The sequence below is a fragment of the Prionailurus bengalensis genome, chromosome C2, assembly GCF_016509475.1.
Source record: "Prionailurus bengalensis isolate Pbe53 chromosome C2, Fcat_Pben_1.1_paternal_pri, whole genome shotgun sequence".
In the NCBI taxonomy this organism is placed as follows: domain Eukaryota; kingdom Metazoa; phylum Chordata; class Mammalia; order Carnivora; family Felidae; genus Prionailurus; species Prionailurus bengalensis.
Window position 1 is genome coordinate 77,543,474 of NC_057350.1, and position 25,615 is coordinate 77,569,088.

Below are 25,615 nucleotides of genomic sequence, written 5' to 3' on the forward strand. Positions count from 1 at the left end.
TCGTCATTTTGTATAGTCCCTGTAGTGGTGCAGAACTGCAGGGCACTTCCCCTGTTCTGTCTTGAATAACTTGTGTTGGCGGGCAGGGCCGCAGTCAGACATGATGTCTGCCCCCAGCCCACTGCTGAGCCACAGTCAGACTGGTGTGTGCCTTCTCTTTCCCTCTCCTAGGGGCGGGATTCACTGTGGGGTGGTGTGGCCCATCTAGGCTACTTGCACACTGCCAGGCTTGTGGTGCTGGGGATCTGGCGTATTAGCTGGGGTGGATGGGCAAGGTGTATAGGGGTGGGACGGGCAGGCTTATCTTGCTTTTCCTTCGGAGGTCTGCTTCAAGAGGGGCCCTGCAGCACCAGGAGGGAGTCAGACCCACTGGAGGGATGGATCCGCAGAAGCACAGCATTGGGTGTTTGTGCAGTGCAAGCAAATTCCCTGACAGGAACTGGTTCCCTTTGGGATTTTGGCTGGGGGAGATGGCGCTGGCAAGCGCCTTTGTTCCCCACCAAGCTGTGCTCTGTCATCCAGGGCTCAACAGCTCTCCCTCCTGTTGTCCTCCAGCCTTCCTGCTCTCCAAGCAGAGCTGTTAACTTATAACCTTCCAGTTGTTAAGTCCTGCTTGCTGTCGGAACACACTCCGTCTGGCCTCTCCACTTTTGCAAGTCAGATTCGGGGCCTCTGCTTGGCAGGTGGGCTGCCCCTCTGTCCTGGCTCCCTCCCGCCATTCCGTGTAGCGCGCACCGCCTCTCTGCCCTTCCTACCCTCTTCTGTGGGCCGCCTGTCTGCACTTGGCTCCAGAGAATCTGTTCTGCTAGTCTTCTGGTGGTTTTCTGGGTTATTTAGGCAGGTGTAGGTGGCATCTAAGTGATCAGCAGGATGTGGTGAGCCCCGCGTCCTCCTACGCCGCCATCTTCCTCCTGGTATCCATTTCCCAACAACAGTCTTCCATCTGATGCAGGCTAGAAGAAGGGAACAGCAGCCACTTCCAAAATGCATCTACATCCATCTCCCTTTCACCTTAGGATCCTAGTAGGAAGCCACTGCATCTTGAATCACCAAGTCAAGGAAACAGTCAGATGTATCTGCACCTGTCCGAATCAGGGGAGTAGTGGGGCTGTGCACATCACACTCTTTCAGTTACTCAGGTTGATAAAGACTCCTTGACTCATGCATCCTCGCTCTTCTTTCCACTCAGCTCCTGGACCTCATAAGTTGTTTTTAAATTTGAGTTTCATCTATGAAAAGCAAACGCATTTTAGGGGTTAAGAAATATGAACCTTGCATACGTATATACCCATGTAACCAGCAGAGAGATAAAGACAGCACTCAAAATTACCTCATGCTCCATCTCAGGGAATACACCCCTATCCCTGGGGTGATCATTATTCTGGCCTCTAGCATCATAGATTAGCTTTGCCTATTCATAAACACTATATAAATGGAGTCATGCACTATATTTTATTTGTGCCTAGCCTCTTTCTCTCCGTATTATATTTTTCTCTTTGTGTTATTTTTCTTCCTTTTCTGCCATTTTTTTACTGATGAAGTGTTTCTCTTTATTTATCTCCTGTATTAGCTTTTTCATTGTACATTTTATTATTATTTATTATTATTTTATTATTATTTTGATGGTTAATTTATAAATAATAGAATGGCATCTCTAATTTATCAACTACAAAATTATCTTAAAAAAGAAAGCACGAAGCATAAAATGCTTCAGAGAGTTTGATTATTAGATTTGGCATTAGTAACTTTCGAGTTGATAGTTCAACCAAGTATGGTCAGAGTTAAAATGCTCCTCAAAAGGAAGTTTTTATTCATCAATTCCCCAGCACCTAGCACAGTACCCAGTATAAAAGAAATGATCAGTAATTATTTGTAGACTTTTGAGTTGAAATGAAACAAAGCAGATCAAGGAAGGAGTCTTAGAAGTTTTAGGAAAACAAGCAAATAACAATTCCCAATAAACCTGGATAGAACAGAATCACAGAAGTTAAAAGGTGATAAAATTGATTACATGTGCAGAGATGAGAATGAATTTATGTCCCCTAACTAGTTTCCTTGCATCTGATATAGTTCCTCTTAAATCTCATTCTAAGGTGGCCAGAACAATCCAACATGCAATTTTTATCATTTCACTCCCTGACCCATTACCCATAAACTTTTATCATTCAGACCCCTGTACCACCATCCAACATCATCTTTTACTACTTTTTGCCTCACACTTTACATTCCAGCAATATCCAATGCTGGAGATTCCCATACTCATGTCTGCACTTTGTTTTTGTTTTTTGCTTTTTGTATGATGGTCACTCTTTTCAAGATGCCTTACTTGCTCCCAGTTTTTCACTGTCACTAAGAAATTCCTATTCAGATCATGTATCACCTCTTCTGAATCTTTCTTTCTTTCGATTGCCATACTGGATTAGGTGTTTCTGTTAATTGCACGTGGTTCTTTTGGTGTTTTATGCAAGAGCACTTCTCAATAAGACTTTCACATGCCAATCTCTGGCTTAGTTCCTAGATCCAAGGGCACCCAGACTAGGACAGCTGATAGGAGTCCTCCTAGGAAACAATGTTGAAAATGAGATTTAGAGATCCTGAATGTTAGTTGCAGCCTCAGGAGTAAATATAGAAGTGAGTGCTGTCATCTGTTCCCCTCTCCTTTCTCTGTTTCCCCAGGTAATAATACCAACTGCATCATGGGGAACCTATTTCCAGATGTGATACACTTCCCCAGAGTTATGACCCCTTCTTGGGGAAAATTTAGCCAACAACGGGATGGGGAGTGACAAAAGCCTGGCCTCCTTGCCTCAATTTGGGACAAATCTGAAGTGATATTTTAGGTCCAAGCTCCATGTAGTTCGTCTTGAAACTTATCACAAATCTGATGTCTTGTTCTGCTTCCTTTCTTTTATTGTCATTCCCTAGATTCCTTCCAAATAAATTTCCTGTATACAAATCTCTTCCTTGGAGTCGGTAGGAATTCTGACTGACTTCAAGACTCAAAAGGTAAGTATCTAAATAATCATGCCAATACTGGCTCCCTCTAGGTTTTTCTCCTGCTTAGCAGTGGTGGGGGATGGCCTTGTGGGGGGGGGGGTGGCGGGTGGACTGAGTGGAGACAGTAATGTAAGATCACAAAGAAGATAGCTTTCCTAAACTCGGGAATGAAAATTTTAGTTTCCTGGTACAAGTCTGTCAAATTTTCTTATATGATCCTCTGTGATATTTGAGCGATATAAGCAATGTTAAAGCCAACTGTGATAGATTTCTCAAAATATTTGGAGACTTTGAAGGGCATGGCACAATCTTTGTTGGCAGGAGGGGCAACAATTGCAGAGTTAAAACCAGATTTTCACAGTTTATAGATACAAAAGAAAAAAGCCAAGGTTATTCGCCTTCATCTCCTGATTCTGTTCTCTGCCTTTGAAACTTTCCTTCATTCATATCCCAGGACGTGCTCCCCTGAGAAACTACCAGTCATGCCACCATTCTCAGAAAGCTTGTCCCATTACAGTTTAGTATCACAGGACTTCACCTATATTCCTGGGCATAGGCAGTGAGTCTGTTCCAACTTCCCACTTACTGCAATGAGAACTGGACAAACTGCCAATTCTCTTGATTATTCATATTGCTTTATTGATTAGTTATTTCCACAGAACACTTATCTAGCATTCCTGGCAAGATTCATTTGAGTAAAACCATAAATTGAACAAGAGTGGATTTAAAGTTTGGCTCCATCCCAGATTGCTAGGGGGATAGGCAAAACAATCATAGATGCTTGTTCGTCTCATTTTCAGTTTTGCGGAGACTACATGGTATAGTGAAAAGAAAACGATGTGTCAGATGTTCATTCTGGTCCTAAGGTGGTAACTTATGTTCTCTGTATAACCTTGGGCACTTACTCTTTCAGTGCCTTAGTTTCTCCTTTTGTAAAATGGGAGTAATAATGCCTACCATGCCTAATTTACCAAAAATATTAAACTAGACAAGTGGAACTATTTTCTAGATGATAAATTTCTATCTAAAAATAAAATGTGATTATTATAATTTTTTTCTAGGTGGAAAAAAAAGCGTGACTTTGCTTATTGAGGAGCATTTCCTATTGTGATATGCTTTGTTTCCAATGTTCCAAATGTTTGTTATGACCATTTGTGAGTTTCCAATACTATTACATTGATGTTTAAATGACAACAATAAATGGGTCTGGGTAAGTTCTCAAAATGTCAGTTGCCAAATTTCTAGAAAAGTGAAATATTATATTGTGATATATGTCCATGATTCTTTGTTTTTAAGTTTATTTATTTTGAGAGAGAGTGTGAGCACACATGAGTGTGTGAATGGGGGAGGGGCAGAGAGAGACTCCCAAGCAGGCTCTGCATCTTGGGTCCCTATTCGAGGCTTGAACTCACAAATCGATGAGATTATGACCTGAATTCAACTCAAGAGTCAGTCGCTTAACTGACTAAGCCACCCAGGTGCCACTATTCATGATTCTTAAGAAACTGCAGCTTTTTGCTTTGTTTTTATCCAAGAAACAACTTTTAATTAATAGGAAGAAGTTATCTTGTCTAAGGAAAAAGAAGACTCTGAAAATGTTATGTATTCTGAATATTGTGTAGACTTAAAAATTTCAAGCTTTTTTTGGTAGATATTGGTGTATAACTTGGAAATGAGATTAATGCAAAAGAAAGTAAAATTTTCAAATTCTAAATGGTGTTCTAGACCTGATGAACTATATTTCTGCCAAGGGAGGTTTGCTGCTTATCAAGTTTCGATGAATCCTCTGACACTATATCGTTTACACCTTGAAAAATGCATGGGTAAGAGGCACCAACCCCCAAGCAGTGAAAATGTGTACATAACTCTTGATTCCCCCTAACTTTACTACTTATATAGCCTACTGGTCACCAGAAACCTTATCAACACAATTAGAACATATTTTTTATGTTTATATGTATAATACACAGTATTCTTAGAATAAGAGAAAAAAATGTTATTAAGAAAATCATAAGAAATGGGGCATCTGGGTAACTCAGTCAGTTAAGTGTCAGACTTCAGCCCAGGTCATGTTCTCAGTTTGTGAGTTCAAGCCCTGTGTTGGGCTCTCTGCTCTTAGCAAGGAGCATACTTCAGATCCTCTGTTTCCCTCTCTCTCTGACCCTCCCCCTCTTGTGCTCTCTCTCAAAAGTAAATAAACATTAAAAAAAATCATAAGGGGGGCGCCTGGGTGGCGCAGTCGGTTAAGCGTCCAACTTCAGCCAGGTCACGATCTCGCGGTCCGTGAGTTCAAGCCCCGCGTCGGGCTCTGGGCTGATGGCTCAGAGCCTGGAGCCTGTTTCCGATTCTGTGTCTCCCTCTCTCTCTCTGCCCCTCCCCCGTTCATGCTCTGTCTCTCTCTGTCCCAAAAATAAATAAACGTTGAAAAAAAAATTAAAAAAAATCATAAGGAAGAGAAAATACATTTACAGTACTGTATTGTATCAAAAAAATTCATGTATAAGTGCACCTATATAATTCAAACTTACGCTATTCAAGCACCAATGGTATATTTCTAGAATTGGTATGTTTCGCTACTTCCTTTGGAAGATGCTGGCATGGTCTAAACAAAAACTTTATGAAAACATTGCTTCTTTGTCAATAGGAGAAGATTCTGCAGGTAGTTTTTCTACTGCAACGAAAAAAAATATTTCGCCTCCAGAAGTTATTTTCTTCACTTCTCAGTAGAAACTATGGAATCACACAGTTATTCCCTTATTTCCTTGGTGGCTTTATTTGGGATTCAGTAGTGTTTACCTTAGAATAATTTAAAGCAATCTGAGAAAGTTTCAAAATAAATATCACTAATGCAATTATGAAAGCATTATAATTATCATATCAGTAACAGCATTTTAAACAGTGCTTCTTTTCTCAATTCATTCACCTACTGTGGTTGATCTAATTAGTAATTCATCATCACTGTTTCAACTAACACATATACTCTGCTAATTAATGTTTCCAGGAGTATATATGTTGCATATTCAAGACTTTCTCTCTCCATCTGGATGTCTCTTGGCAACTTAAACCCAAACTAACCAAACTGAATATATTATATTTTTTTCAAAAGGACATTCTTTCTTTATATTCTTTTTTTATAACTCAGGTCCATGGTTCTTCTATCGACTAATTTTTCCCCAAATTCCAGGAGTTTTTTTAAAACTTGGGATCCCTTGCCACCTACATTCTATCAAACATTATATTTTTTTTATTTCATCACACAAATATTTCTCAAAATGACATCTTTTTTTTTACCCGTCCTACCATCTTTTTTCATGTGTTGTAATCTTTTATCTAACTACTCCCTCCTCACCTTAATTAGCCTTAATTTCTGCATTCTCCAGCCTCACCAGAATGACCTTTGTAAAATACAAGGGGTTTAGATTCTTATATAAAATATCTAGGGATCCCCATTGCCAAAAACAGTAGCCTCCGAAGTGGGCACATACATTCCAGGGAATGAATAAAACAATTTGGTACCAACGAGAAATGTGAATATCTACTTTTATAAATTTTTTGTATTTTTGCCTTTAAAAACTTATATTTTGTGTACATTTGTAACATAAAATCTACTAGTATATCTGCCTATATATTTTATAAGTACATATGAACATATATTGAAGGTATATGTGAAGCTTATTTATTAATAAATGTTTGTCATCAAAATAATTTGCAGATCACTGACTTACAGGAGAAAAACCAAAATTCATTATTAGGGATTATCAAGCTCTGGTTGATTTGGTTTCTGCCTGACTTTTCCATTTTTATCTTCTCTGCTATGGCCAGTTTCTCTGGCCACTTAGATAATTAAAATGAAGGGTGTGAAAGGTTGGCTGGGAAGTAATACTGTGAAGGGAAAAGGGAAGAAGCAAAGCTAGGCATGACACAGATCTGTCAAAGTCTCTGCCAGCCACCGAGAGTGACAGCAGTCCTGTATTGGGCAGAGACAGTGAGGCCTTTCTAGCATGTCTTGGTCTTTCATTGGCTAGCAACCCCAAGGACTGGTCTGTGGGCTCTGTTAAATTTCATGTGGGTCTTTTCTGTGAGCTCACTGAAACTCCTTGGACATGACACCCCAAGAGAACCAGGAAGAAGCTGCATTGCCTCTTACGACCCTTGAGGGTCACGTGTTGCTGCTTCTGTCAGTTGCAGACAGTCCCACATCTCAGAGGAGAAGCTTCAAAGTCACATTGTGAGAAGGGTGTATGGCATGGGCAATACTGTTGAAGCCATTTTTGGAAAATACAGTCTACTATAGGTGTGATGATGATGTTAGTAGTGTTTTGAAGCTTATAAAATAACAGTAACAAAATAACACAAGACAGTTGAGTATCATTGTAAGGAAGTAATTAAGTGATGAAATAAAATAAAATTCAATTTAGGAAGCGACCTGAATATAAAATGTCTGGGGATGGTGATAAAATAGAAATAATGCCTTCTTTTTTTTAACCACACAAATCTTAGCCTAAAGTTTTACACCATCCATACCAAATGGCTATAGTGAAGGATACTGTATGACAACAAATAAAATGAAAAATATCAAAGGACTATGATGCTGTTGATAAACCCACATTGCATTACACATTGCTATGTCCATTCTCATACATTGTCTTACCTGCATGTCACCTTAAATAATGAACAATAACGAAAACAACAACAACAACAAATAAATAAGGGAGAAGGAATTTTATATATTCAGCTAACATATAAGATCAGATTGCTAGTTACTAAAATAGTCTTAGATAAATATAGTTTTATTTTCAATAAAATACTTCTGAACCTACTGCTGTTGTTTCTAACACTGACCTGAATTTTATACATTTAGGTAACAAACTCAGATTGCTAGTTAGTAAAAGAACTAGTCTTAGATAAATATAGTTTTGTTTTCAAAATAAAATGTTTCTGAACCTACTATCATTGCGTCTAACACTGATCTCCCTCCCACATTACAAAATATTTTTATTATGATTTTATTTAATCTGAGTCTTGTTACCATTGGTTATAAGCATCTACCTTTTGTGCTTCATTATGCATTCTTTAGCCTAGAGATGGTTCCTTATCCATCGCTGTGAAATTCCACAGTGCTAAACATAGCAAACTGGCACATATATTTATTAAATTGATTTCCTATGAGCTCAATTTAGAGAACCATTATCAATTGGTTTAGTTCAGAAGTTTCAGAGGTAAAATATGCTTCCTAAAACTTGAGTATTACATTTATGATAATTTATTGTCATATGCTTATTTCCTCTATAGCATAGTAGCAAGTACACAGACATGGAACCAAAATGCCTGGGTTTGTATATAGACTGCTGCTTACTAGTTGTGAGATGCTGAGACAGTTTCTACACATTTTTGTGTCAGTTTTATCATTTGTAAAGGGGTGGTGGTGATAAGAATAGAAGTTCTTCACATATTTATGAAGGGTGAATAACTTAATATCTGTAGAGCTATTAGAACATCATGTGGCATATGGCTAACACTATGTATTTCTGTTATGATTATTGATTTCTTTTGGCATCTTTAGAGAAGACATGAGGCTTCCTGTGCAGATTTTACTGATATATTTTTCCCAGCAATAATGCTGCTTATATACTTGTAGTATATTTTCTAAAACTAAGCCTAACTCCCAGGCCTCCTTTTTTCTTTTTTCCTTTTTTTAATTTAAATTTTAGTTAGTTAATATACAGTGCAATATTGGTTTCAGGAGAATTCAGTGATTCATCACTTACATACAGCAACCAGTGCTCATCACAAGTGCCCTCCTTTGTACCCATCACCCATCTGGCTGATCTCTCACTCACCTCCCTTCATCGTGAAGAGCTTCTTGTGGTTTGTTTCCTGCTGTTCCCCTCCCCTGCTTCCCATATATTCTCTGTTTTGTTTCTTAAATTCCACATTTGAGTGAAAACATATGGTATTGTCTTTCTATGAATGACTTATTTCGCTTAGCATAATATATTCTAGCTCCATCCATGCCATTGAAAATGGCAAGATTTCATTCTTCTTAATGGCTGAGTAGTATTCCAGTGTGTGTGTGCATGTGTGTGTACACACACATGCACACACACACACACACACAAACACACACCCCATATCATCTTTATCCATTCATCAGTCAATGGACATTTGGGCTCTCTCCATAGTTGGGCTATTGTTGATAATGCCGCTGTAAACATTGGAATGCTCAAAAAACTAAAACTAGAACTACCCTATGATCTGGCAATTACACTATTAAATATTTACCTAAAGGATACAAAAATACAGGCCTCCCTTTTCTTGACCAATATCTACTCTGTGGCTTCACATTGTATGGAATACGCATGCAAATCTCGACCAAATGTTGTTGGTTGATGGGGAAAGATTTGTTTTGAGATGCTGGATCTCAACTATTTTGTAGTGAGAGGACATGCTGTTCTCTTCATGGTGGAGAATAGTAATCTGCATGGTACAAATAATTACCTACATTTCCCACCTTTTGCTGTTTTTGATTGCTTTCCCTTTTGTAGGAAGAGAAATTTTGCAAACTACTCTTGCAATGACAAGGCTTGCTTTCCCTTGTTTAATGGAGTGTTAAACACAGTCTGAGTTGGAAGCTTTGGGAAAAGAATTAATTCTCCGTATAAACTAAAAAATGGGAGACCCACTCACTTTTTTGGGGAGGGAAATGATTAACTCATTCATTCAATCTTTTAATGAGCATGTTTTTCAGGGTCTGCTCTAGGCCTCTCTTGGGTATAGGAGTTGAGATGAATGGGAATTATGAAAACCTTCTTCCTGAATAATTTATTTTGATGAAGTAGGTTTTTTTTTTAATGCAAGCATGTACCTTGCCAGATGCATACAAATATATGACTTCTAGGGTCGGTCAGACAAAAAAAAACTCTGAGATTTCACTGTGGTGTAAAAACGAACTAGGGAGTTATGATGGGGCAAGTATGTGCTCAAGGGTCAGTTACCCCATATTTACATGGGGCTGCCCACTTTGCCCACTGTGACCAAACAGAAATTTGTGAGTGTCTTAGGACTAACGAGCAAACCTAAAGATATAGTTGAGTCCAACTTGAAGTACTTTACTTAAAAAAAAATCAGTCCCCTCTGTTTTTCATGCTAAGACCCTCCCCTTCATCCTACCCTCTTCTTCTTTTTCACTTTCCTTGCTCATGGACATATACTATGGGATTTGCACAGCTCCTGGGTGGCAGGCCTGTCAGACTGTCACTAGGGTCCCAACCTATGTGGAACGAGACATCATCACTGAACCAGGAACATGGCAGAAGAAAATATTGGATTTACCAAGAAGAATAAAATATAGTCAAAAGGAACACCGAACACCAGGGATGGGAATGAGGGTGAGGCTCCCAAGAGGCAACGTCTAAAAACAAGAGTATTAAATTGCTTTCTAAAGACAGTAGCTCCAGGCAAATGCAAGGATTTTGATTTTCTGTGTGAAAGAAAACTTAGGACAGAGCTGGACTATTCAGGACAACAGAGGAGTGGCTGGATACTTCTGTGAGCATCACACAGAGAGTGCTTAGCCAGCTTCTGAAAATAAATGGTAACGGCATCTCTGATTAGCATTTACTACGTGGAGGAACTACTCTAATTAATTATTTTAATCTTCATAAAATATCTATGAGGTTGGAGCTATTACTATAATCCCTGTTTTATAGATGAGGAAACTGAAGCCCATAGAGTTTCGCCAATGTCACACAGCTAGTAAGAGCAGAGTCATGTTATGAACCTGGGAAGCTGAGCCCAGACTCTGGGCTCCTAACCACTCAGCAACGTGCCTGGAAATGTTGTCAGATATTCGAAGGATATAGCTTGAAAGTGCACCCAATTTATTAGCCCTTTCTGAAGACCAACTTCTATTTATGCTTCAAATATGAACTGAGGTCTCTTCTTCTAGAAGACATCCTTGACCATTTTAGGCTATGTTGGGGGCCCTGCTTTCATCCTGGAAATAAGGTTTAGAACTTCTTGATGTCAGAACTGTGATTTACTTTTTGAATTCCCAATGCTTGGCATAGCACTGTGAGCTAAAGAGGAGCTTGTAAAATGGCATTTTGCAGTAGGCAGGATGTCTAAACTTAAGCAATAATTAGAGATCCAAAGAAAATTGAATACAATCTTAACATTCATAAAATAGCTTTGGACATTTAGAAAGCAATAAGCCATCTTTGTAAAATCTATTTAAAAGACTCTTTGAAATTTTCCAAACTTAAATTTGCATAAATTATCTTAAAACAAATGGGACTTTAAGAAGGAAAAAATGTTTTGTTTTTAATTAAATACAAAGTTGAACTTCTTTGAACTATGTCAGTTCAAAGTCACTATCCTTTTCTGCTCCAAAGGTCAATGTCACTATTTTCATAATCCACCTATATAATATTAGTGAAATATTGGGGAACATTTCAAAATATATAATTTTCAAATGAATTTCAAAATCCACTGCCTTTTTTTTCTTGTCAGCATCATTTTAATATAATTTTAATATATTTTTAATGTGAATTATGCTCTGAATCAGAAGCACAAAGAGTTATAAGACAGAATACCTGGCATCAGGAAATTCATAATGTGGTTCAGGAAAGTGTATACTTTAAGTAATGAAAACACAATGACTGTGGATGAGAATAATTGGAGTAATGCTGACAGTGTTCAGGTTCAAGCACTTGAAAATAATGATTAGGTCACACACCTATACCAAATGTTCATTTGTATCAGTAAGAGTCCAAGAAAGAAGCCAATAGCATATTCAAAGAGTTGAACTGAAAGGAGCCTAATGAAGGGCACATTTATATTACAGAGGTGTATGCATGGATGAAGGAACTGATAAGGAATGGCAAAATGCCCAGATACTAGCAACAGCAAGGATATCTTAAAATCTCTTGGCCTGAAGGCTCCAGGGGAGAAAATATTGTTGCCAGAATCTGGAAAGACAACAGTGGAAAAGCAGTTCCATGACAGAAACTGGTAGAGAACTTTGGCACTGCTAAGCCATCACCCAGAGTTCAGAAGGTGTGGGAGATTCAAACATAAATGTATAAAACTGTATGTCCTCCAGTACTCTGTTCCCTTGTGGGTACCTGCTATTGGCTCAATTCAACCAGAAGCCAGAAAGGGCAAGGAAGCCCAGGAGACACAGCCCACAGATATATGGCTAGACAAAGAAATGTAGAAGATGGATATGGAAGAACATATCCTCATATGAGAATTAAGTATATAGTATTATAGTTTGCATAAAAACATGGGGATAGGTCATTCCCATGACTGGGCATGAAGGTTCTCCCAGACCTCCCCAGGTGCAACTATGATCTTTGTATCCAATGTGAATACATTGAGGCTGGACCCAAATGTTGGAACTTATGTGAAGACTCGGTCAAAGGAGTCACTATGTCACTGATACACTGTCCACTTATATTCCCTGCTCCCAGAAATTAATTTTATTTCCAGCTGATTTTTAACTCATGTTATGAAGAACTCATTCAAAATTTTTTATAAAAAATTTTTTTCACAGGAAAAAGCTGAAATTAAAGGAACATATAAATATATCCAAGAAAAAACAAAAGCCATATCTGTTTATAAGAGAACTCTTTATTTTTTTAATGTTTATTTAGTTTTTAGAGGGGTGGAGGGGCAGAGAGAAGGAGAGAGAGAATCTGAAGCAGGCTCTGAGCTGTGAGGGCAAAGCCCGATGTGGGGCTCAGTCCCATGAACCCCAAGATCATGTCCTGAGCTGAAATTGGTCGCTCAACCAACTGAGCCACACAAGCTCACCAAGATACCTCTTTAGTTAAGCTGGGTATTCATAGTTACTTTAACATCACAGAAAGTGAGTAGAGATGGGATTAGAAAAGACTAAAGGCTAGGCATAGTGCAGAAGATCCCACAGAGCGAGTGGGTTTTGAACTGAAGCTTAAAGGAAGTGTGGCAACAGGTCAAATGAAAACTAAATTGGAATACTAAGCAGGAAGCACAAATGAGTAATGGCACAGAGGTAGTTTGAATTATGGCACAACGGGGATTAATTCTAGTACCCAGAACATGGGATTTTAGTTGGTAGAATTTTAGCATCCTCTTTTAAAGTATCTTGACTACTACTGTAGTTTCTGGCATTACTGATTTTTTCAGGCCAAGTCATTTGCAGTTGCTGCCCTGTGACCATTTTGACCTATGACAATGGCAATTTCATATGGTTCAACTTAATACATAAAGAGTATTTAATTATACCTGGGATGAGCCACTCTGAGCACAAAGCTTAAGTGAAGTTCCTCTAAACCCACTGGTTACATATTTCTCTTTTATTTGTCTCTTTCTGGAGAGTACTTTTATCTTTATAACATTACTTCTTAAAGTCTAGGGAGTTGCGGCAAGATGGCGGCTTAGGAGGACGCTGGGCTCACCGCACGTCCTGCTGATCACTTAGATTCCATCTACAACTGCCTAAATAACCCAGAAAACCGCCAGAGAATTAGCAGAACAGAGTCGCCGGAGCCAAACGCAGACGAGAGGCCCACGGAAGAGGGTAGGAAGGGCGGCGAGGCGGTGCCCCCTCCACGGACTGGCGGGAGGGAGCCGGGGCGGAGGGGCGGCTCGCCGGCCAAGCAGAGCCCCCGAGTCTGGCTGGCAAAAGCGGAGGGGCCGGGCGGACTGTGTTCCCACAACAAGCGCGACTTAGCCTCTGGGAGGTCATAAGTTAACAGCTCTGCTCGGAAAGCGGGAAGGCTGGAGGACAAAGGGAGGGAGAGCTGCTGAGCCCCCTGACAACAGAGCTCAGTTTGGTGGGGAACAAAGGCGCTCGCCAGCGCCATCTCCCCCGCCCATCCCCCAGCCGAAATCCCAAAGGGAACCGGTTCCTGCCAGGGAACTTGCTCGCTCCGCGCAAACACCCAACTCTGCGCTTCGGCGGAGCCAAACCTCCGGCAGCGGATCTGACTCCCTCCCGCTGCCACAGGGCCCCTCCTGAAGTGGATCACCTAAGGAGAAGCGATCTAAGCCTGCCCCTCCTGCCCCCGAGCACCTTGCCTACCCACCCCAGCTAATACGCCAGATCCCCAGCATCACAAGCCTGGCAGGGTGCAAGTAGCCCAGACGAGCCACACCACCCCACAGTGAATCCCGCCCCTAGGAGAGGGGAAGAGAAGGCACACACCAGTCTGACTGTGGCCCCAGCGGTGGGCTGGGGGCAGACATCAGGTCTGACTGCGGCCCCGCCCACCAACTCCAGTTATACACCACAGCACAGGGGAAGTGCCCTGCAGGTCCTCACCACGCCAGGGACTATCCAAAATGACCAAGTGGAAGAACTCCCCTCAGAAGAATCTCCAGGAAATAACAACAGCTAATGAGCTGATCAAAAAGGATTTAAATAAAATAACAGAAAGTGAATTTAGAATAATAGTCATAAAATTAATCGCTGGGCTTGAAAACAGTATACAGGACAGCAGAGAATCTCTTGCTACAGAGATCAAGGGACTAAGGAACAGTCACGAGGAGCTGAAAAACGCTTTAAACGAAATGCATAACAAAATGGAAACCACCACAGCTCGGCTTGAAGAGGCAGAGGAGAGAATAGGTGAACTAGAAGATAAAGTTATGGAAAAAGAGGAAGCTGAGAAAAAGAGAGATAAAAAAATCCAGGAGTATGAGGGGAAAATTAGAGAACTAAGTGATACACTAAAAAGAAATAATATACGCATAATTGGTATCCCAGAGGAGGAAGAGAGAGGGAAAGGTGCTGAAGGGGTACTTGAAGAAATCATAGCTGAGAACTTCCCTGAACTGGGGAAGGAAAAAGGCATTGAAATCCAAGAGGCACAGAGAACTCCCTTCAGACGTAACTTGAATCGATCTTCTGCACGACATATCATAGTGAAACTGGCAAAATACAAGGATAAAGAGAAAATTCTGAAAGCAGCAAGGGGTAAACGTGCCCTCACATATAAAGGGAGACCTATAAGACTCGTGACTGATCTCTCTTTTGAAACTTGGCAGGCCAGAAAGAATTGGCACGAGATTTTCAGGGTGCTAGACAGAAAAAATATGCAGCCAAGAATCCTTTATCCAGCAAGTCTGTCATTTAGAATAGAAGGAGAGATAAAGGTCTTCCCAAACAAACAAAAACTGAAGGAATTTGTCACCACTAAACCAGCCCTACAAGAGATCCTAAGGGGGACCCTGTGAGACAAAGTCCCAGAGACATCACTACAAGCATAAAACATACAGACATCACAATGACTCTAAACCCGTATCTTTCTATAATAACACTGAATGTAAATGGATTAAATGCGCCAACCAAAAGACATAGGGTATCAGAATGGATAAAAAAACAAGACCCATCTATTTGCTGTCTACAAGAGACTCATTTTAGACCTGAGGACACCTTTAGATTGAGAGTGAGGGGATGGAGAACTATTTATCATGCGACTGGAAGCCAAAAGAAAGCTGGAGTAGCCATACTTATATCAGACAAACTAGACTTTAAATTAAAGGCTGTAACAAGAGATGAAGAAGGACATTATATAATAGTTACAGGGTCTATCCATCAGGAAGAGCTAACAATTATAAATGTCTATGCACCGAATACCGGAGCCCCCAAATATATAAAACAATTACTCATAAACATAAGCAACCTTATTGATAAGAATGTGGTAATTGCAGGGGACTTTAATACACCACTTACAGAAATGGATAGATCATCTAGACACACGGTCAATAAAGAAACAAGGGCCCTGAATGAGACATTGGATCAGATGGACTTGACAGATATATTTAGAACTCTGCATCCCAAAGCAACAGAATATACTTTCTTCTCGAGTGCACATGGAACATTCTCCAAGATAGATCATATACTGGGTCACAAAACAGCCCTTCATAAGTTTACAAGAATTGAAATTATACCATGCTTACTTTCAGACCACAATGCTATGAAGCTTGAAATCAACCACAGAAAAAAGTCTGGAAAACCTCCAAAAGCATGGAGGTTAAAGAACACCCTACTAACGAATGAGTGGGTCAACCAGGCAATTAGAGAAGAAATTAAAAAATATATGGAAACAAACGAAAATGAAAATACAACAATCCAAACGCTTTGGGACGCAGCAAAGGCAGTCCTGAGAGGAAAATACATTGCAATCCAGGCCTATCTCAAGAAACAAGAAAAATCCCAAATACAAAATCTAACAGCACACCTAAAGGAACTAGAAGCAGAACAGCAAAGGCAGCCTAAGCCCAGCAGAAGAAGAGAAATAATAAAGATCAGAGCAGAAATAAACAATATAGAATCTAAAAAAACTGTAGAGCAGATCAACGAAACCAAGAGTTGGTTTTTTGAAAAAATAAACAAAATTGACAAACCTCTAGCCAGGCTTCTCAAAAAGAAAAGGGAGATGACCCAAATAGATAAAATCATGAATGAAAATGGAATTTTACAACCAATCCCTCAGAGATACAAACAATTATCAGGGAATACTATGAAAACTTATATGCCAACAAATTGGACAACCTGGAAGAAATGGACAAATTCCTGAACACCCACACTCTTCCAAAACTCAATCAGGAGGAAATAGAAAGCTTGAACAGACCCATAACCAGCGAAGAAATTGAATCGGTTATCAAAAATCTCCCAACAAATAAGAGTCCAGGACCAGATGGCTTCCCAGGGGAGTTCTACCAGACGTTTAAAGCAGAGATAATACCTATCCTTCTCAAGCTATTCCAAGAAATAGAAAGGGAAGGAAAACTTCCAGACTCATTCTATGAAGCCAGTATTACTTTGATTCCTAAACCAGACAGAGACCCAGTAAAAAAAGAGAACTACAGGCCAATATCCCTGATGAATATGGATGCAAAAATTCTCAATAAGATACTAGCAAATCGAATTCAACGGCATATAAAAAGAATTATTCACCATGATCAAGTGGGATTCATTCCTGGGATGCAGGGCTGGTTCAACATTCGCAAATCAATCAACGTGATACATCACATTAACAAAAAAAGAGAGAAGAACCATATGATCCTGTCAATCGATGCAGAAAAGGCCTTCGACAAAATCCAGCACCCTTTCTTAATAAAAACCCTTGAGAAAGTCGGGATAGAAGGAACATACTTAAAGATCATAAAAGCCATTTATGAAAAGCCCACAGCTAACATCATCCTCAACGGGGAAAAACTGAAAGCTTTTTCCCTGAGATCAGGAACACGACAAGGATGCCCACTCTCACCGCTGCTGTTTAACATAGTGCTGGAAGTTCTAGCATCAGCAATCAGACAACAAAAGGAAATCAAAGGCATCAAAATTGGCAAAGATGAAGTCAAGCTTTCGCTTTTTGCAGATGACATGATATTATACATGGAAAATCCGATAGACTCCACCAAAAGTCTGCTAGAACTGATACAGGAATTCAGCAAAGTTGCAGGATACAAAATCAATGTACAGAAATCAGTTGCATTCTTATACACTAACAATGAAGCAACAGAAAGACAAATAAAGAAACTGATCCCATTCACAATTGCACCAAAAAGCATAAAATACCTAGGAATAAATCTAACCAAAGATGTAAAGGATCTGTATGCTGAAAACTATAGAAAGCTTATGAAGGAAATTGAAGAAGATTTAAAGAAATGGAAAGACATTCCCTGCTCATGGATTGGAAAAATAAATATTGTCAAAATGTCAATACTACCCAAAGCTATCTACACATTCAATGCAATCCCAATCAAAATTGCACCAGCATTCTTCTCGAAACTAGAACAAGCAATCCTAAAATTCATATGGAACCACAAAAGGCCCCGAATAGCCAAAGTAATTTTGAAGAAGAAGACCAAAGCAGGAGGCATCACAATCCCAGACTTTAGCCTCTACTACAAAGCTGTCATCATCAAGACAGCATGGTATTGGCACCAAAACAGACACATAGACCAATGGAATAGAATAGAAACCCCAGAACTAGACCCACAAACGTATGGCCAACTCATCTTTGACAAAGCAGGAAAGAACATCCAATGGAAAAAAGACAGCCTCTTTAACAAATGGTGCTGGGAGAACTGGACAGCAACTGGACATGCAGAAGGTTGAAACTAGACCACTTTCTGACACCATTCACAAAAATAAACTCAAAATGGATAAAGGACCTGAATGTGAGACAGGAAACCATCAAAACCTTAGAGGAGAAAGCAGGAAAAGACCTCTCTGACCTCAGCCGTAGCAATCTCTTACTCGACACATCCCCAAAGGCAAGGGAATTAAAAGCAAAAGTGAATTACTGGGACCTTATGAAGATAAAAAGCTTCTGCACAGCAAAGGAAACAACCAACAAAACTAAAAGGCAACCAACGGAATGGGAAAAGATATTCGCAAATGACATATCGGACAAAGGGCTAGTATCCAAAATCTATAAAGAGCTCACCAAACTCCACACCCGAAAAACAAATAACCCAGTGAAGAAATGGGCAGAAAACATGAATAGACACTTCTCTAAAGAAGACATCCGGATGGCCAACAGGCACATGAAAAGATGTTCAGCGTCGCTCCTTATCAGGGAAATACAAATCAAAACCACACTCAGGTATCACCTCACGCCAGTCAGAGTGGCCAAAATGAACAACTCAGGAGACTATAGATGCTGGCGAGGATGTGGAGAAACGGGAACCCTCTTGCACTGTTGGTGGGAATGCAAATTGGTGCAGCTGCTCTGGAAAGCAGTGTGGAGGTTCCTCAGAAAATTAAAAATAGACCTACCCTATGACCCAGCAATAGCACTGCTAGGAATTTATCCAAGGGATACAGGAGCACTGATGCATAGGGCCACTTGTACCCCAATGTTCATAGCAGCACTCTCAACAATAGCCAAATTATGGAAAGAGCCTAAATGTCCATCAACTGATGAATGGATAAAGAAATTGTGGTTTATATATACAATGGAATATTACGTGGCAATGAGAAAAAATGAAATATGGCCTTTTGTAGCAACGTGGATGGAACTGGAGAGTGTGATGCTAAGTGAAATAAGCCATACAGAGAAAGACAGATACCATATGGTTTCACTCTTATGTGGATCCTGAGAAACTTAACAGGAACCCATGGGGGAGGGGAAGAAAAAAAAAAAAAAGAGGTTAGAGTGGGAGAGAGCCAAAGCATAAGAGACTGTTAAAAACTGAGAACAAACTGAGGGTTGATGGGGGGTGGGAGGGAGGAGAGGGTGGGTGATGGGTATTGAGGAGGGCACCTTTTGGGATGAGCACTGCGTGTTGTATGGAAACCAATTTGTCAATAAATTTCAGAAAAAAAAATCAAGTCTACAAATCATGTCATTTATGCCAAGAATCCATAGGAAAAGAAGTTCATAATGGCATCTTTGAGAGCAAACAATTTTAAGTTGGTGAAAGTGTGGCATGTGCAGGCTCATTCTTGCCATCTTTTTGGTTGAAACTGCTTGCTACTTTTTATTATGTGAGTTGCTATGGTAATGAACATGAATGAACTGAATAATTCTTTAATATTCACATGGCATTTAATGCTGCATCAACATTAGCAATTAAAAAATGAAAGTTGAAAGTTAGTACTATAATAAAAACACAATTTTTATACTTATACTGATGGGTAAAATTTTTGAAGTTTGATAGTATCCACTGATGAATTGGTTCTGACACAGCAATTCCTCTTTCAGAAACTTATCACCTGAGTACACTTGCAGACATTGATAAGAATTATAAGAATGTTTGCTGTAGCAATGTTGTGGTGGAAACAGCACAAACGTCTTTCACTATTAAATTGATGAATTTAATTATGGCATTGATGATCCATCCATGCAATGTAATATCATGCAGCCTTAAATGGTGAGATCATTTTATATATATTGACATGGAAAAGTATCCCAACACATATTTTAAATTAATAAAACAGGTTTCTATATTTCATATTTTGATTTCCTTTTCTGTATATTTATATATTTTTCATATATGTGAGTAGAGTGGGAGAGAGAGAACACCTCAAATGAAATGGTGACCTCAATGAAGTAGGATGTCAGGTCCAATAGGTGGTACTTTTACTTTTCAATTTAGCACTTTTCGAACATTTGTAAAATATATAATAAATACATCTCTCTTTAATTAAAATAAAAATGTCCAATTACTGCTTTGATCTGTTTGTTATATTATGAATTTCCTTCTTCTACACATTAGCCTCAGAGTCAGGAAAGGCCAATTGATCAAAAAAAGGTTTTTTAATATTATTTATTCTTGAGAGAGAGAGATGGAATGTGAGCAGGGGAGGGTCAGAGAGACAGAGGGAGGCACAGAATCTGAATTAGGCTCCAGGCTCCGAGCTGTCAGCACAGAGCCTGACATAGGGCTCAAGACACAGGGTTTGAACTCACTAACTGCGAGATCATGACCTGAGCTGAAGTCAGACACTTAACCCACTGAACTACCCAGGCACCCCAAGGTCAAGCTATTCAAATGGTTAGACAGACGTCTCCATCGTAATATTCTGAAGCTGCGGAGTGACTCCTGAAGACAAGGGTGGTTTAGTGCTACTCCCTGACCGTTCAGATTTCCAGCTCTCTGAGTTACTTTTATTACCATCTGATTTTAGCTCTGCCACCATTAGTGATCCTTTATTCTTGTGCCAGTGATTTACCTTTTGCACATAGCTTCCTAGAGGTTATTGCCATAGGAAAAAATGTGCTTCATCTTCTCTGTAAGGTAAGCTTTAGAAAATTAAATTAATCTTTTTCATATGTTACCAAATCTCACCCCTCATGAGCTCACTGTTATAGCAAGTGAGCTGATATGAACTTGCCTTATAAACTCAGAAAAATACTGTAACTTTGACTGCCATGCTGCAATTGCTCAAAAAATGTTAATTTTATATTATCATTACTACTACTACTACAGAGATGAGAAAACTGAGATTCTGACAGGGAAAATCTCACTGTGAGTTAGCAACAGAGACATTAAAATTATCACAATATTCTGACTCCCTGTTTCTAAGATTCTAAGGCACATATATATTTGAAGGAGACCCTGAAGAGTTGTCAATCCATCATTATTCTATTCTGTGTCACATGCTTTGGGATTCAGTAGTGAAGATGCTGCTTTTGGAGAAAAATCCTATATCCTAGAGATCACTTCTTAAGTGGAATTTCTTCAAGATGGGATGACACAGGTTAATGTCTTTGCTTGTTCTGAGATTAGAAGAAATAAATGGTTGTTAGTGAATGAAAGTAGCAAAATGGGGTATGTGGATCCTGATGAGGCAACACTGTAAGAAGTAGTCAACTAAAAGCTGCAAAATAGTGTTAATTGCTATTATAAAATGAGATTTGGCAATGATTCCAAATATTTTCCAGCAAGAGGGGCCTTAAAATTTTTTTATGTTTATTTTTGACAGAGAGAGAGAGAGAGAGGGAGGGAAAGAGAGAGAGAGAGAGCCAGAGAGCATGAGAGAGTACACAAGCCAGGGAGGGGCAGAGAGGGGGGACAGAGGATTTGAAGTGGGTTCTGCATGGACAGCAACAAGCCCGACGTGGGGCTCAAACCCACAAACCAGGAGACCATGACCTGAGCCAAAGTCAGATGCTCAACCAACTGGGCCACCCAGGTATCCCAAGAGGGGCCTTTTTAATTAAAATATTCAGGAAAAAAGTTGTACTTTTAGCCCGTATTATTTTTTAAAACACAGTTAAACATACTGCTATGTGTTTAGCAATGCTTTAAGTAATTTTTATGTTATTAATTGCATGTGGCATCCGAATACATTTAAACGTAATACACAAAGCATGCAGTATATTAATATATGTTTTGTCGAATACAGAAAACCTTTGACAAAAGCTTCCAACTTTTTGCCTTGTTAAGTTTGAGATCATTGGTACAGTAGAAAACATCCAGGACTTGGAGTTTAAAAATGTGTATGAATACCTGGATCAGCCAGTGAGTACATTCTCTTGAATAGGGATGTATGCTTGGGAAATTGACTACATGTCAAAATTTTGCATCATTACAAAGGCAGCAGAGAGAACAGGGTTTTCAAGGAAACTATCAATAACACTGACACCTAATAGGGAAAGATTTGTCATGGTCCTATTTCCTGTGATTCTGATCCATTCTTACTGGTGGTCTCTTTTTTTCTCTTTACCATGGAACAGTGACTTCTGCTATGATAGATGCCCCCTCCTACCAAGAATCTGGAGATAAGAAAAATAAAGTAGTTCTCTAGCTTAGACTAATTCATTTACTGGACAAGGGCAGAATGTCTTCCAGGCTTAATCAGCATTATTAAAACTTCTAAAGAAATAATACATTAACTTAAGACCCAGGGTTAACACAGCAAAGTAGTATTTAGAGGAGCAAATTTTATGAGACTGTGACAGCACCATAAGGCAGGCAAGAGGGCAAAAGAGATTGAATCAAGCCTGGTTAAGGCGGGTGAGTGTGTGTGCGTACTTATGTGTGTGTGCTCACACGCACTCACATGCACATCCGTGAGAGTAGGTGCAGCGTTTGGGCACAGGTATTCATCTCCCTTTCTACAGGGAAATTAGATGCTACGAATATATTAAAATTAATTCAGCATCATCTATAAACTAGCCTTGAGTCTAAATATAAGCTAGCTACTTAAAATGCTTTACCACAAATCATATAAGTTAACAAATTATCCTATTGACCAACCTTGTGAATTTAGTCAATAAGAGTTTGATGATCTATTATAAAGTCCAGTATTATAAATAAGGCATTTATCAGTCATCTCAGAGAATGCCTTTTAAATATGTATACTCAAGCTGTTGATCAATGTTTTGACTCTTACAGCTTCTAAAAGGCAAACTACAAGAGCAATATTTTTCAAAAGTCAAAAATATATATTATGTACTTTTTTAGTGAGGTTAAGGCAATGTTTATAAAATATACATAGAATTTGTTATTGCTGTGCAAATAAATGTGGACTTAAAATCTGTGGATTCAGTTGTGGAAAGAAATGACCAGATAATCTGATGGGTCTTCCCCATTTTATTTTATTTATTTAAAAAAAATTTAAATGTTTATTTTTGAGAGAGAGAGAGACAGACAGACAGAGACAGAGAGTGGAGGGGTGGGGGCAGAGAGAGAAGGAGACACAGAATCTGAAGCAGGCTCCAGGCTCAGACCTGTCAGCATAGAGCCCAGCGCAGGGCTTGAACCCACCGACCGTGAGATCATGACCTGAGCCAGTTAGACGCTCAACTGACTGAGCCACCCAGGCGCCCTATTCCCCATTTTATTTCTAATTAATTTATCGTGTTTCTTTCCCCCTCCCCCGCAAACAGGTTTTTTTTTAATCCCCTCTAGTACATACCACTGGAATTTATATGGAAAAGAATCCTAATATAATTGAGAACAATTCCCTATTGCCCCAACTTCCTAGTGAAGAGGAAAAAGAAACATTTGCTGCATTTGGTTTACAAAATAAATGTATTCTCCAGACCTATCTATGTTGCCTGTGTTTTCATTCAGTGGTTCGGACATGAATTTAACAAGATTGCAAATTTATTGAAATTTATAGGTGTTGATTGTAACACATATTTGGATGGAAAATGAAACTGGATGGATTTCAGCCAAGGCAGTTACTTCATAGTACAGATACAGAGTTCTATTGATACTGAGTGAAACATACTTACTGGGAAGCTTTATAGTGATTGCTAATCTATTTGGTGGAAAAGTTTCAGGCTCTTGAAAAAAAGACCCTGCACATCTCTAAAGGTTAGGAACTAATGATAGAAAAGCACTCACTTCTAGTCTTTCTTTTGCCAACTACGAGACTCAGTTTTCCAGAAAGGCGGCTGGAAGTTTGATATGTCTAGATGTATTATGGATAATAATTAAATATGATGCTCTAGACTATAGAACAGGAAGTGCATAAAGGATGACTCCTGTGCTACAAAGCCATCTGGAAATGCTATTATGCAAGAGAGAAATTAAGAAAATGAGCCCTTGAAAGTAAATTTTTGACATTTACCCCTTTTGCTTGACTCATTCTTAACATTTTAATTTAGGTCTACATCATACCTTGCCTAAAACTTTAAAATAACCTTCTATCCACCTTCAACATATCCCCAATCTATCACCCCCTTTGTCATCAGAATTATCTTTCTAAGTTGGAAATCTGTTAAAATTACTTTCCACTTTATTACCATGGTGTGGCAATCTATTGACTCTTGATGAAGGTTCCATCTTCTTAACATGATCACACCAAACCTTCCATAATTTGCTCCCACCTATATTACCAATCTATTTCTCCAACTATCTTACAGAATAATTAATTGCATGTCCTTTATTGACATGCAGCAAATGCATACCTCTGGTATATATATGAAAAAATAAAATACAGAAAAAATGAAGGCGATATGAAGAAAATTCCCGTATATCTTCCTTTTCTTCCAGTTTCAATGCTATAGATCTTTTCTTTTCTGTTCTTTTCTGTTCTCTTTCCCCTCTCCCCTCTCCCTCTTTTTCACTCTTTTCACTTTCTATTTTGGTTATACATACACATACACACACACACACACACACACACACACACACACACAATTTTTTATAACAAAATCTAGAGCAACTATCTGCCCCTTAGGAAAAATATTGGTATCCTTAGAATAGTTTAAAACTGAACAGTCCTGCCTTTTTTATTATTGTCTATAATTTTACTTAAACATTTTAAGTATAAGGTTGTAATTAATTTTATTATTCTTCAATCAGTGGCTTATGACTTTAACCACAGGCACTAACGATCATTTTGGTTTACCATCATTTTATGGGTTTTAAAACTTCTCTCTCACTTTGCTATTCTTTTTGCAATTACCTAATAATGATAATCATTCTTAGTGTTTTTTATGTCTAAAGATATCTATCTTAGGGGTCTAATTCTTGACCAATTGTTTTTGTAAAGGTTATACAGATTATGACACCTTTACAAAATAAGGGAGATATCATTTCTTTCCCAATGATTTGTAAATACTTGTACAAATTGTAGCTATATATTACTAAATGCTTAGCAGAAATTGCTTATAAACCAAGTTGTCACTTTTATTGTGGCTGTTTTATGTATTTCTGACTTAATTGTATTGTGGTCACAGAATGTGGTCTGCAGGATGTACACAACTGACATTTTGGGAGACTAGTCTTATGGCCTGATTACATGGCCTATTTTCTTATGTGCTTCAATAGATTTTGTGCTTTCTAATTATAGGGTTCATGGTACTAAATGTGCTCATTAAAAGAAGTTTGTTAATTGTACTGCCCCAAATTTACATATCTTTATTTCTATTTTTTTTCTTTAGTATAACCACTACTGAAGGATTGTGCTAAAACCTCTTACTACAAGCAACTGCTAAATTTCTTAGTAAAAGACACGGTATTGTCTATGTATTTCAGACCTGTCAATTTTTACTTTGTATAAATTTGACGCTTGGTTATTATGTGCACATAGGTTTAAAATTGCTATGTGATCTTGGTCAGTTGAGTCATTTATCCTTATCTCTAGTAATTATTTTTGTCTGAACATCCATTTTGTCTGATTTTAATATACTTGTTCCAGTTCCACTCCCCTAAA